Raw genomic sequence first — 11,667 nt, 5'->3', positions numbered from 1 at the left:
TGTTGTGTATTCCAGCTCATTGATTCAGTTTTGGATTCATTTATTAAATATCCAGATACCTTCCCAAACTCTGAAATTACCTTGTTTATTGCTGAGGAGGAGTTTTGATAATTCCCTGTAAAAATCATTAAATCGTCCGCATATAAGGCCACTTTTTTAATCCAATCCTGATGTTTAAAAGGGATTATTGATTCGTTGTTTCTTAATGTGGCTGCCAAAGGTTCAATATATAGATTAAAGAGCAAGGGAGACAAAGGACACCCTTGTCTTGTTCCTCTTTGAATTGTAAAATTATTAGTTAGATTCCCATTAACTAGGATTTTTGCTCTCGGGGTTCTATAAGTCTCAGATATTAGTTGACTAAAGTTTTGACCCAGATTATATTTATTGATAAGTCTGTTTAGAAATGACCAGTTAACTCGATCGAACGCTTTAGCAGCGTCAAAAGTTATTATTGTGAGGGGGATTTTTTCACTGGTAGCTAAGTCAACTGCTGCAAAAAGTTTGTGGGTTAGGTTAAATATTTGCCTCTCTTTTATAAAGCCCTTTTGGTCTGGATGTATCAAGTTTGGCATTACCCGAGCTAATCTGCCTGCTATTATTTTTGTGAAGATTTTATAATCACAGTTTAGTAGGGATATGGGTCTATAAGACTCACAGGCTGTGGGGTTTTTTCCTGGTTTTAGAATAAGACTTATAATGGCATCATGCCAGGTATCCGGAGTTTTTTCTTTATCCCTATATATTTTGTTTAGTAAACTTGTTAGAGGGGGGGTTATAGTTTCTTTTAATGCTGAGTATAGTTCGTTTGGAAGAGCGTCAGGCCCAGCAGCTTTCCCTTTTTTCAAAGATTTCAAGACTGATTTTACTTCTTCCATTGTAATTTCTGCGTTTAGTTCTTCATTTTCCAGGTCTGATAATCTCGGCAAATTTAGAGAGTCCAGATATTCTTCTAATTGCTCTGGAGTAGAGGAGGAATCTTCCATATACAGATTTGAGAAAAATTCCTGCTTGATTTCTGACTCTTCCGACGATGTCCCAGGCTGAACGCCCAAAAGAAAGACGGGAGGCTTCCTCGGGGTGGGCGAAGATAAACACAGAAAAAATATAAAATCAAGTAAAAAAGACACCATGGGTGGGGAGCAAACTAGGGAAAAAACTGAAAAAAAGTATCCTCAAGAACGAATCAATGGAGTACACAAGAGAACGAGAAAAGAATGGAAATCAGGAATAAAAACTTAACAAAAAGAAAAGGCCATGTCTAATTCAGTGAAAGACTTCAAAATCTTATCATGGAATGTAAATGGGCTCAGAACACCGAGTAGACGGAGGAGAATCTTTGAATATTTAAGATTAGTGGATAGTGAAGTCATCATTCTACAAGAGACCCATCTTTTAAGCCAAGAATGGGTACATATAATAAAGTCACTGAACTGGATAGATTCTTACGTCTGTACAAACCAAAATTGCAATATAAAGGGAGTTGCAATACTCTTTAAAAAAACACTTAATGCAAGAATTATACAGAAAACAGTAGACAGCAAAGGCAGATGGGCTGTAGCAAGAGTGAAGATATATGGAAATAACCTAATAATAGCGGGATACTACGGTCCAAATATTGATGATTCAAACCCTCTACAAAACTTATACTCAGAGCTGTTAACAACATCCGACCCAATTCTGCTCGGGGGCGATTTTAACATTATGATAGATCCTAAATTAGATAGAGCCCCTCCAGGAAGGCAATCAAATTTACCAAAAATGAGAGAATGGCTTAACATTTATAAAAGAGACTTAGAACTGATCGATATGTGGAGAGAGAAAGGGAAAAAGGAGCACCCATTTACCCTACATAACAAAAAATTAGGACACAAGTCCAGAATTGACTATTTTCTGATTAGCAAAGACTTTCATAGAAGCATCAAAGCTCTGGAGCATTTGCCCGAACATTTGTCTGACCACTCAGCGGTTCAAATAACAGTGCACTTTGAAATAAAGAAATCTCAATTTAGATGGACAATAGATCGCACTCTCTTTCTGGACCCAAAAATAAGGGAAGATCTGAACATAACCTCAGCAAATTTCTTCGAGGATAATAAAGTAGGTACCTCAGAGCAAATTACCTGGGATGCCTACAAAGCAACCATCAGAGGCAAACTTATAAGCCTGGGGGCCCACAGAGCAAAACTTACCAAGCAAGAGATTAAAGAAAAGGAAGAAAGTATAAGTCAATTAGACGTACGAATCAACATAGAACCGAACCTCGAAACAAGAAATACATTGGAAAAGGAAAGAAAAGATTTAAGAGGGAAGCTAGCAGATTACCTCGAAGACAGAGTTAGAACTAAATGGGAAGCTAGTAAACTTGCCACCCACGAGTACGGTGAGGGATGCGGAAAATTACTGGCCTGGAAATCTAAAACGGAACAGACTAGAAACAAAATAGACAAAATACTCTTCCCTCTTGCCTGCCGGCCGCCTCAGACACCTAGCACTCGATCCTCAGAACCTGTGCGGTGCCAACCCCTGTTGTGCAGCAAAAACAAACTGCTCTAAACCTGAGTTGAACCAGGTATACCTGCTTGCGTTTTCCCGATGTCGATGCTGATGTTATTAGCATATTCCCTACCACAAAAAGAACCCACGGGTCCAGGGCAAGGGTCTGAGGGGCAAGTGGACTCTGTCAACCATGTTCCGGAGGGGGGGATCCCTTTTAAGGACGGTTCTCCTCACACACCAGAAGTGTCATGCTTCATCACAGGGGTGCCTCCTCTCGTCAAGAACCTAGTCTAGATGCGAGCTACAACCCCCTTGCTGCGAGGGAGGAGCACAGGTATGTTTTATATTGGAAATTAGGGTAATTCTAAAACCCTATGTGTGCGTGGTGTGTTTAGAGTGAGGTGCAGTGCTGAAATGAGAGTGGTTAAAACTGGCTACAGGGTTAGCTACATGGCAAGCTTCATTCAGCTACCTTGTGACAGGATTAAAAGCAAACAACTAGTAATGCAACTGCCCATATTAGAAACAACTGCATTAACGTATGATTAACATATTTCAGCCTTTGGACCTATCAAAGTATTGTGGCCTTCCTCAGGATAAACAGGTAGCTACTGCAATCAGTACCTATCTATAGGTGTGGAAAATAACACAAAAACAACACTGTATTACACTGAACCAGTGGTTCTGTAGTTCAGTATATTCATCGGTGAAACCCACAGAGGTTAGAAAATTTGCCGCATCTGCCCTGGGCTATTTAGCCAAAGGTACATGCGCTAACCCAACTGCTCAATGTGAGTGTGGGAGCCAGAATCGTATGTCCGTCTGACAGGGATTAGCCCAATCCCCTCATTCGCAGCCAACATGCTCCAGTCATATTTTCTACCCCTTGTGGGCAAGCACGCTGCCACAGCGGCTGCCACTCCCCTTGAGGCCTTTCGAAGAGACCTAACTAGACAAACCCAAGTCTGACATGGTACGCTTGGCTTCAGTAAGTCACCCCTACCCACCTCGCACAAAGTGCATATCCCCTTCTTCACCATGTCACTGTTATCCATCATCTAAAAATTTTACCAATCTACCTGACCGTAACACCTCTTTGGTGTAAATAATCACCTCAGGCCCCTTATTTATCATCTCTTCTGTTTTAGCCCCGCCCTTCCCTCCACTCAACCTATCCCTGCTTCGGTCTCGTGGCTTGTGCCACCTGCACAAATTCCCCCAGGGAGAGACCAGCTGTTGCTTTGCTCCCCCTACATCCAGTGATTCAGAGGAAGCGTTTCATATTTCCTCATTAAAGGCCTGATTCAGATCTTGGCGGACGGGTTATTTTGTCACAGCGGTGATGGATATCCCGTCCGCTGAAATGCAAATCCCATTATATCCTGTGGGATTTATATTTTGGTGGATGGGATATCTGCCACCATTGCAACTGAGTGACCCATCTGCCGAGATCTAGATCAGGCCCTAAGTCTCCTCTGGGTCTGCATGCTTTCTAACCAGATACAAATCACTTAAGTTTTAATGTGTCTCCTTAAACCAGAGCTTCTTCCTCTATCTGTGCCAAGGCCGACAAGTGGGGAAAACATAATTTGTTTTTTTTTATTAGGGGTGTGCGAGCCAACAGATGAACAGGGAGAGCTGAGCTAAGGATCTGGATGGGCTCTAAGAGGCCTTGCATGAGCAGAGCCCTAAAAATAGTAGGGTATCTACAGACCTGATTTAGATCTTGGCAGATTTAGTCTTGCTGTTGTTTTTCCATCGGTTTCCCTGTCCGCCTACTAGGCAATCCTCCCACTCTATTTAGATGCTGGTGTGTCCATGGAGAAAAAACCATCGAAGTACCGCCAAGTCCGATAAATTTTTCCCCCGCATCGAAAGTGTCAAAGACAAAAGCATCTGTCAGAAGGAGTTCTGCCTATTTCTCTGCAGGGCCGATTATGATGTGGGTTTCCACCGACATAACTGTGCCGGGTAAACCTCCACACCTGAGTTGGCAGTTTTGCAGGTATATTGAAGAACAGGGTTTTAGAACCCAGCAGCGCCAGGGGAACGCCCAAAGTCTTCGAGTTCACCTGTCTTAGAATACAGAGACACGGGATACTTCTCGGTGACGTCAAAGATCAAATTTATTGGCTGCAACCAGGAACAGAAGTCTACGAAGTACGACACAAGTAGGTTCGCTAGAGACTGCTCAATTTTTTGTATTGCGAGACATCGTCTTTTATGCTAAAAATCACATTCCTGACAAACACCCATTATTTACAAATTGTCCAATCAAAGGTAACATTGCAAAAGGTATCGCATAACGACAAACCCACTTTTCAGTTGTCCAGCCCACCATCAATTACACAGGAAAGCCCAACATTCATACTCGGACAGGGGGGACAAACCCATAATAAAAGACCACAACCCATACCATAAACAGACCATAAAAGAAGGAACAGAAACAGATGAGAAGCAAGATAAAGGGTGTGTGCGTGTGTAATAAACTCAACAATGTCCTGTTCTTTGATCCTAATCTCGATCAACTACCGGACAAGGAACTGGCTTAGCAAGGCTAGCTTCAGGCAACGGGGTCATTTTGCTCAGGTCACCTAGGAATCAGCTAAAGTGTATGTGTACTAAAGACTCGTTCGGCCGTAGTCATCGGCCTATGTGAGTGCAACCACAAAATGTCTGCCGTACGCAAAATGGAACCCGAGGGTTCAGAACAGAATCCATGAATACATAGTGAATCCATCGGTCTAGCATGGCGAAATCACTCGTACATGCTGCACTCACTAGTTACGGTTCGCTACTATCAAATTCGTAATGAAACCATGACCTTTATGAAACAGGTTCAGAATTCACGGAACCTCAATATATGATAGACACATACATTTTTTTATTTTCCCACCTCTGTTGCTGACATGAACCCTGTTGTTCCAGTCTGCCATTGCTACTGCTACTCAACCACAAAGCTAATATACCCCATCATTGCCCGGAATCGAAGGTAGGCTTCTCTTTTGTTTCCGTTTGCATTGTCTGTTTGCATTAGTCCTGGACTCGTGTATTTCTAAATCACTCATTAACCAATATTTAATTAATGTGTAATTCATATGTGTGTAATGTTGTTGATTAAGAAAGTTAAAGAAACACACCTTTATAATGTAATTGTATTTGTAAAGTTTATGCAAGCTGCCTTCGTGATAATCAATACTTACACAAAAATTGTCATCAATCAAAAACATTAGTGACTATACAGGTGCGTTTAAGTAAATTTCCTAAACTACAAAATCATAAACATGTGCATTACACATTATTGTGAAAAATTAAACATGATATAATGTAGAAATTGCACTAGACCAGGCATATCATTTTGTTTAAATATCTTTAAAATCAACGTTTGCCCTAAACTTTAATCACTTAAAAATGTGTTAATGTAATATTGCCCCTTGTCTAGTGCATTATCTGTATTTTAATAATTTGCAATTGTCTTTTTTTTAAGGTGTAATGCATATGTGTTTATTTTAATCACTTGGCAAGTTAAGATAAACACACCTTTATTAACACAACATTTTCTTTTAAGGTTAATTTTGTTTGATTTGCAAAATAGAGGCTGGGGCAAGGAAATTTGTGCCTGTCACATTTAGTGAGTTAATTGAGTCCACAGGGTGGTGCACAGATCTGGAAGATGAGACTCCTAGTCTTCCCCACAGGAGCATAACTCCATGTATTGTAATTAAAAGTAGGCAAGCGGCGCCGTGCAGCAAAGTTAAATTCGAAAAAAGCTTTTTCGAATTTGGCTTTGCAGCGCGACGCCACTTGTGGGACTATGCGCATATGATTCTAATGCTAACCCAGGCTTGGACTGAATATGCTGATACCTAGTGTATAGATTGGATTGTGGGAACAACACATACAAATACAAGATATCACAAACATAGTGACATCAGACACAAGTTACTAAGTAAATGAATAAACAGTACAATTAATTTTTGCTGTTACTAGAGGAATGTATGAGGTTCTATTTATCAACAGTTGACTTTGGTGCTAATATTACATCAAGTGCTGAAGAAGTCTCTTTCAAGATAGGAAACATGTTTGCTACACTGGAGAAAGAGAGTTTTTTAAAGAAGATGTGAATAAAGGAACCTTTTTAGAAAAACGTGGATGAAGTCGGTGCACTTTGTAACTTAGTTAATTTACATCCTCTCCATATTTTATATGATGAATGGTGTGTGCTGATCATTTTTTTTATAAAGCTTTATTTTGTGGTAAGTGTCCATTATGATGATGAATGCTTGCACAAAAATATCTATGTCCATAACAACCTTTTTTAACTAGTGTATGGACTTTACAAATCAAACATGTAACAAAACTGTCATAATTGCAAGTACAAAATATGTAAAACGCATTTTCATCATTAACATTTTTAAATAGAGAAGATTGTTAAATAAAAAATATTGTTAGGAAAATCTGTGTAAAATTAAAATATTTGTATTAATTAGATATTTCTCCATGCAAACCCGCTGTGGGTGTGTTGCACCTAACTTGCCTCCTATATATACAGCCAAAGTGTAACCTCCTCAGTAAAGGGTTCTATTGAGCACAGAGAAGGCACCTCAAACATCTGTCTTAGGAGGGGGTGTATTTAGGAGGAGTGGTGTTGGGAGGGGTAGGAAGGGTGGGTGTGGGAGGTGTGGGTTTGTGTTTGGTGGGAGGAGTGGTGGATTTTGGTTTGGGAGGGGTCAAGGCCAGAGCAGAAAGAAAAACTGAATGTGTAGAAAGGGTAGGAGGGGTGGGACAGGACTGGGTTTTGGAGGCAGAGGGAGCTGGGGTGTCTGTTGTGCGTTGCATGTTGGTCTGGTGTATATTTTGTACGTTTGTGTGTGTATTTTGTGGCAGGTCTTTGGTGTTCAGGTGAGTGTGTGAATGTGGATTTGGTTGGAGTTTTGAGTGTAGGTGTGGTTTTGTGATTGTGTCTTTGTTTAGATGAGTGTGCTATTGCAGTCATTAGTCTGGTTGTGGTAAGTTTGGGTATGTTTGTGTGTGTGCAGATGGTTGTGGGTGTGCTGGTGGATGTGGTGCAGGTGGGTGTAAACGTGCTAGTGGTTGTGGTGCTTGTGGGTGTGCTGGTGGTTGTGGGGGTGGTGGTGATTGTGTTGGGCGTGAGTGTGGTGGTGGTGGTTGGGTTGTGCTGGTGCTTGTGGTGGGTGTGGTGAAAATAGTGTCTGTATGTTGTTTGTGTGTTTGCTTGTGTTTCTTTGCCTGTTTGTGTTTATGTGTATGTGTGCTGCTTGTGTGTTGGAGTGGGTGCCTCCAAAGAAGTGAGTGTGCTTGGGATAGGGGTGGGACTTTGGAATTGGGAAGAGGAAGGGAACCTGAATTGGGGCACAAGGTTGGGCAGGTTGGAAGGCTGCGCTCAGTGAAGAGGCTATTCCCATAAATGATCTCTGCAGGCCAGACATAGCACTATGAATTCCTTCCAGGTATGCCACCATTTGTTGCAAGTGGCAACCAAGGTCCTGGATAACATTCAGGAGTGCAATCTAGCCAACAGAGATGCTGCGTAAGAGGTCAATAGCCTCCTCACTCGGCACAGTCGTGGGATAAGGGCAGGAAAGAGAGGTGTCTGTGGCGAAGGAGACCCCAGCCATTTTATGGGATCAAGAGGAAAGATGGAGATGGGTCTCTGGGTGGCGTACAAGGATTCAGGTGGTACAGTTTCTGTTAGGTCCAATACCACTAGGGACTGTTTTCTTGAGAAGGCCTCTGAAGATGATGAGCTGGGGGCCTCCATAACAGTACCCTCACCCTCTGTGCCTCTGAGTCCATAGGTGTCTGTGGTCTCAGCACCTGAAACACAGTGGCCACTGCCTCCTTCGCCTGCTTCTGAAGACACTGAATAGGCACATACAACAACGTTATTATATCTGTGTAAATAGAACAGACCACAAAAACATTTCTAAAAATATTTTCACGTTTATCAGAATTCACCTACTTCAAGTTTTTCACACTTTGGTTAATTTTGATCAATATCTCCTTCATGGAGGGAACATTTTCAGAAACCATTTGGTCACAGTTTTGTAGTTATGTTGTTTTCCCTTCACCTTTTTTAATTATCTCCAGGAACTGTTTAAAATCTCTGACTGGTTCAGATCTGTTATATTGAATAGTGAACTTATTTCACAACAAATCTTGCAAAGCCTTTATACTTTAGACACAAATTGGTACAACATCACAGTAAATATTTCATACACTGATTCATATATGATTATTAAATTTAAATATAAAAACCGTATCGCAATGTTAAACAACAGATTAAACCTTGATGCGTTACAACAATTTCTTCATGAATCTTGAGTTGAGCCTGATTTTGAGTTTTTTAGATGGGATACTCCTACATATATGTGACAGAATTTCCATCTGCCAAAGTCCCTTTAAGTATTCTATATTTGTTCGTCATTGATCTATCATCTGCACATAAAAAAGGAAAAACAAAAAAATTGCAGGATATGTTACTTTGTCAACAATCTGTGCACATTCCTGCCTATTTAAAAAAAAATATGCCTATCAATTGTTTTTTATTAGAAAACAGACTGGCATACATGCGCTTTTGTGAAGGAGTAAGACATCATGCACATCTGTCACTTTTAACATAAATTAAAATGCATTTGTGATTCAAAACCTATTTGTGATATGTTGATAATAAAAATGTACCCATTTTCTGATGTTTCTTCTCATTTTGGCTCACATGCTCACTATTGATTGTCTATCACACTAACTCCCCAATTTGATGTTTGGAACATCCACTGTATCATAAGAGCATTTTATGATATGTCACCTGCAATTGGGATAATGTAACATCATTCACAATAGTGAAGGAGCATGACATCTCACACAATTATACCTTGTGGCCTCACATCAAAGTAACTCGTATATTCGTTGTTCAGGCAGGCATGTGTGTTCAAAACAGTGGTATGGTGGCGATCAGAAATTAGCTGTTACCTTTTTCCACATATACCAAAACATATCCCCTGGGTCCGCACCTTCTTGGCGATGGACTTCCATATTGTCTTCTTCTGATGGGTGTTGACCTGTATAGATACAAGAAATGAGAAAAACAAACAAAAAATATGATTTTTGGTTTGTATTTATGTAACACCATTTTTAGGAATCCATCTCAAGAATTTGTCAAAAGTTACTAAACAGTATTTTGTTTTCTCATTCTGATAAAATAAAAAATAGAAAAGTAAATTTGTAGTAACTCTTATACCTTGTCATGTCCTCCATTTCCTAATGCTGGCCTGTCACATCATCTAGGCTAGGGGTCTTCAACATTTTCTGCAGTGAGAGCTACTTCTGATCAGTGAGAATCATTGTGAAATGCTGAAAGCTAATCAACTTGCGCATTGTTACCAGACACACCCACGCCCTGCTTCATAGACTTTAAGGCTCATTTCCATGAAGCTAAATAGTATGGCTTTAACTAAATACTATGACTGCGGGTACATTGAAAGAGCTGCCATGTGTTTCAGGGGGAGCGCCGTCTTTGGGGATGTATGACCACAGGTCCGTATGAACTGGATATATTTGCACAGGTGACAAGCTTCTCATCCACGCCCATAAAACCATTCACAACACCGGACCACATACATGAACCATCGCCTCACGTTCCGTGCCCCTAAAGATCCCTCTGCATGGCCCAGCTCTCCCTGGCGACAGTACCACAGATCGAAAAGACCAGATCAGGAGATGATCCTTTTCCGTCCTCGCTTCCAAGGCATGGAACTCCATCCCTCTCCACCTCTGACAGATGCCATCCCTCCCCAAGTTCTTGAAGGACCTCAAGACCTTGCTCTTCGATGGAGCTCTGTAATATTCCGTGAGCTACGCGCCCCCACCTACCTCACTGCCTTGAGACCCTTTCCGGGTGAGAAGCTGCACTCTATAGACCCTTGATTGATTGATTGATTGACAGAGAGCCTGTGTCTTATGTGCATGCTGCACAGGAAATACATTTTTCCATATGCAGTACCATTACATGCTTTTCACAAACATACAATCATTTACCTAAATGGGAGAAATGTAAAATGCAGATACAATTTCAGCCAAAAAGTTGGAACATTTCTCTGCACTTTAAATTTCTCTCATTATAAAATAAAGGACGTATTATTCCACATACTAATGGCACAGTGTCTACTGGGAGTAAGGGGCCTGCTGTTTGTACTGTGACACTTAGAAATGGGAGACAATTGTAATAAAGAGTTCACTTAATCATGGAGGTAACTTTCCATGTTAATTTTCTTCTATTTAAAAGCATTGAGAAACATACTTTTGTTCATACCTCCAAGATTGAGTTGACAAGAACTTTTACTTAAGACTAAAATACTTCAGTATATAGAGATAACTCTAACCACTAGTATATGTAGTAGACCTTTGTACTCACTACCATTCCTATGTGATTCTTAGAGTTTATCCATTTGTATCTCTTCCTTGAGTGACTTTACAACTTGTACATTTGCAATTTTTTCTATTTGTATCTCTTCCTTATGTGACTTTACAACTTGTACATTTGCAATTTTTTTTCCTGTTTGTATCTTTTATGTAACTCATGTAACCCTAAGTCCTTATGTATCGCAACTGGTTCTTTTGTAAAGTGCTCTGACACCTTCGGGTAATGTTCGCGCTATAGAAAATCGCATTAAATAAAATAATAAAATAAAACTTCTGAGACCCAGCCCCAGCTTGAGTCATACATCTGACTGCACACTGCGCATTATCAGGCCATGCTAACTACAGCCTGATGATAATAATGTAAAGTGAACACTACCTTCCCTTAACTTTAAAAGTAAAACATGTCATTGTGCTTATTTAAAAATGTACTCAAGTCTGTGAGCTACTCTGAAGGTGTCTGGGAGCTACTGGTAGGACGTGCTCAACTGGTTGGAGACACCTGATCCAGGCTGAGTGATTTGTGGGATAAAACAAATAGCAAAATGTAATGTATCTTCTAATTTAACATAATGGTAATTTAGTAGATTTCACATAAACGTATCACATATACATATATATATATACACCTAGAAATACACACCAAATAAGATATAGGGTATCAAACGAACTACACATACTAATGTTGTGGTATTGTCAAAATGTAATTTGTTTAAAAATACACACCATCAT

Source organism: Lissotriton vulgaris, chromosome 7 (assembly GCF_964263255.1).
Source record: "Lissotriton vulgaris chromosome 7, aLisVul1.2, whole genome shotgun sequence".
NCBI classification, from domain to species: Eukaryota; Metazoa; Chordata; class Amphibia; order Caudata; family Salamandridae; genus Lissotriton; species Lissotriton vulgaris.
Note: the sequence above shows the minus strand (reverse complement) of the source record.